Source organism: Arachis hypogaea, chromosome 1 (genome assembly GCF_003086295.3).
Source record: "Arachis hypogaea cultivar Tifrunner chromosome 1, arahy.Tifrunner.gnm2.J5K5, whole genome shotgun sequence".
NCBI lineage: Eukaryota > Viridiplantae > Streptophyta > Magnoliopsida > Fabales > Fabaceae > Arachis > Arachis hypogaea.
This window is the reverse complement of record NC_092036.1, coordinates 1996760-2000623: the sequence shown is the minus strand read 5'-3', so window position 1 is coordinate 2000623 and position 3864 is coordinate 1996760. Positions and strand designations below refer to the sequence as shown.

The following is a 3864-nucleotide window of genomic DNA, read 5'->3' as shown; positions in this document are numbered from 1 at the left end:
GGCTTCCTTGTCCTGCTTGACATTGTTGGTACTAATCTCTTTAATTTCAGCAGCAAGAGATTTTTGAATGCTTACTCTAAAACTATTTGTTTACACGGTAGTGATATTCTTTGTTTCTCTTTTCATCTTCGGATTCCTATCTAATGATCCGGGACGTAATCCAGGACGTGAAGAATAAAAAAAATATTTTGAGTTTTCTATGTTTTCCTTGTTTGTGCTAGATTTTGAAAAACTTTTAGGATTTTATCTATTTTACATCTTTAACTGGTAACTATCAAAATCAAACATAGAAAATTCAAAAGAAAAAAATACTAACTCACGGGCGGAAACGGAAAGAGAGGGATTCGAACCCTCGGTACAAAATTCGTACAACGGATTAGCAATCCGACGCTTTAGTCCACTCAGCCATCTCTCCCCAATTGCGATATCTATATATATTGTTTATGTTAGATTGCATAACCAAACAAAGTAGGGGTTGAAAAAGACTTTTTTGTTTAGATCTTATATATTCTTTTTCTATTTATAATAGATTGAATCGGAGTTAGTACTCTAGTTTGTACCATCCAAACAATTCAATTGTTTAACGTACTGCCTCCATTGCAATGGTTGAATTTTTCAACTTCAACCAAATGATTCAAAAATTAATAGAATTAAATTATCAATTTGTATGAAATCTTTTCTTTTTAGTTGGATGAAATCTTTCGAAAGTCTTGAATTTGTCTATAATTATAGACAATACCGCCTATATTTTCTATGGGATTCGAACCTGAACTTTATTTACGATTTGGTTCTTCTATATCATCGGCACCTATTGCTCATATTTCATGGGCGAGCATACAATTTATACCTAGTATTTTTTTTTTACTATTTTGACATCTAGGATTAACATATATTACTGTCAAGGTCAAGAATTACTTTTTTATTAGATTAGATATATTTTTTTTATTAAAAAAAAGGATAAGAGATTGGGAAAAACCAAGGATTGGGTTGCGCCATACATATGAAAGAGTATATAATAATGATGTATTTGGCAATCAAATACTATCGTTTAATAACAAACTATTCGGATTGATTGATAATATTAGTTGATCATTTTTTGAAAGATTCTTGTGAAGTGAAAGGTTTCGTTAACTACTAAGTATAGTAGTGTCGAGTAGATCTGGTTGTTGCGATAATTCTTAATTCATGAGTTGTAGGGAGGGATTTATGTCACCACAAACAGAGACTAAAGCAAGTGTTGGGTTCAAAGCTGGTGTTAAAGATTATAAATTGACTTATTATACTCCTGAGTATGAAACGAAAGATACTGATATCTTGGCAGCATTCCGAGTAACTCCTCAACCTGGAGTTCCTCCGGAAGAAGCGGGTGCCGCGGTAGCTGCCGAATCTTCTACTGGTACATGGACAACTGTTTGGACCGATGGGCTTACCAGTCTTGATCGTTACAAAGGACGATGCTACAACATCGAGCCGGTTGCTGGCGAAGAAAATCAATATATTGCCTATGTAGCTTATCCTTTAGACCTTTTTGAGGAAGGTTCTGTTACTAACATGTTTACTTCCATTGTAGGTAATGTATTTGGGTTCAAGGCCCTTCGCGCCCTACGTCTGGAAGATTTGCGAATCCCTATCTCTTATATTAAAACTTTCCAAGGTCCGCCTCATGGCATCCAAGTTGAAAGAGATAAATTAAACAAGTATGGTCGCCCCCTATTGGGATGTACTATTAAACCAAAATTGGGGTTATCCGCGAAGAATTACGGTAGAGCAGTTTATGAATGTCTTCGCGGTGGACTTGATTTTACCAAAGATGATGAAAATGTGAATTCTCAACCATTTATGCGTTGGAGAGACCGTTTCTTATTTTGTGCCGAAGCAATTTTTAAATCCCAGGCCGAAACTGGTGAAATCAAAGGGCATTACTTGAACGCTACTGCAGGTACATGCGAAGAAATGATAAAAGAGCTGTATTTGCTAGAGAATTGGGCGCTCCTATCGTAATGCACGATTACTTAACAGGGGGATTCACTGCAAATACTAGTTTGGCTCATTATTGCCGGGATAATGGACTACTTCTTCATATCCATCGTGCAATGCACGCAGTTATCGATAGACAGAAGAATCATGGTATGCACTTTCGTGTACTAGCTAAAGCGTTACGTTTGTCTGGTGGAGATCATATTCACGCCGGTACCGTAGTAGGTAAACTTGAAGGGGAAAGAGATATTACTTTAGGTTTTGTTGATTTATTACGTGATGATTTTATTGAAAAGATCGAAGCCGTGGGATTTATTTCACTCAGGATTGGGTTTCTCTACCAGGTGTTCTTCCCGTTGCTTCAGGGGGTATTCACGTTTGGCATATGCCTGCTCTGACCGAGATCTTTGGAGATGATTCCGTACTCCAATTCGGTGGTGGAACCTTAGGGCATCCTTGGGGAAATGCACCAGGTGCCGTAGCTAATCGAGTAGCTCTCGAAGCATGTGTACAGGCTCGGAATGAGGGTCGTGATCTTGCTCGTGAGGGTAATGAAATCATCCGTGAGGCGAGCAAATGGAGTCCTGAATTAGCTGCTGCTTGTGAAGTATGGAAGGCGATCAATTTGAATTCCCAGCAATGGATACTTTGTAATCCGGTGGTTACTGTTCGTTCTAGATAATTGCAATTAAACTCGGCTCAATCTTCAAAAAAGGATTGAGCCGAAGACAAAGATACTTAATTTATTGCATAAACATAATATATCTTATTTTTCTTTTTTATTATATCCATAAAGTTCTATATTCTAATCGATTAGATATATCTTATCTATTAGATATATATTAGAGTCTAGAAATGTAGAGTATATAAATAAATGGATATGGAATAGTTAAATTGGAGTATTTCAATAAAGAGAAATAGAAAAAATTGAATTAATAATTTAATAATTTTTCTAAAAAATTAGAAAGAATATTGACAAATATCAACTAGAATATATTTATTTATATAATAATAATAAAACAAATTACTAAAAATATAATCAAATTCGATTTATATTAATATTTCATTTTTTTTTTCGAATTTGAATTCATTTGTTTTTCACGATTCTATGTTTTCAACACTAATATTGACAACAGTATTGAAAACAAATATAATCCGATCGTGAAGAAATCGATCGATTTCTTCACGTTACAGAGGCAATTTTTAGCAAATAGTGAGTTCGTTAAACTTTCTGTGATACAAACATGAAGTTCCTTTTTTATTTTATTTTTATTCAAGGGTAAATAAATAAAAAAAGAATTAATTTAATTTGAATAAAGGATACCACTCTTGACAAAGAAAAGGTTGGTCCATCTTTTTTTTTATTTACGCATCCTATTTTTCCTATTTTTTTTGAAGGGGGGAGGGGGTTGCTAACTCAATGGTAGAGTACTCGGCTTTTAAGTGCGACTCCATTTTTTACACATTTTTATGAAGCAATTGTTTCGTCCATAACCTCGGTAGGGTTTGTAAGACCACGACTGATCCAGAAAGGAATGAATGGAAAAAGCCGCATGTCGTATCAATAGCGAATTCTAAAAGGATCTCATTCTTATTGGATCGGACCATTTTTTTGTTTGAATTCGTGAACAAAATCAGTTGGGTTTAAGTAATAAAGGGATAGAACTTGGCAACTCCAATTATAGAGAAACAAAAAGCAACGAGCTTTCATTCTTTTTAATCGAATGATACCCCATCTAATTGGACGTTAAAATATATTAGTGCTTGATGCGGGAAAAGCTTTTCCCATGAATGGATTATTTATTTTTGTTATGAGTCTAATTATTAGCTATTCTCCATTACGGGGTGGCGATCAATGTGTAGAAGAAAGAGTATATTGATAAAGAT

At 34.7% G+C, this 3864-nt stretch overlaps 1 non-coding gene across 1 annotated transcript; it reads right to left on the bottom strand.

Moving 5' to 3' along the window:
- Positions 1-329: 329 nt before the first annotated feature.
- On the bottom strand, positions 330-415 carry TRNAS-GCU (transfer RNA serine (anticodon GCU)). Its single transcript has one exon. It is a non-coding gene; the product is annotated as a tRNA-Ser (tRNA).
- Between the last annotated feature and the right edge of the window lie 3449 nt (positions 416-3864).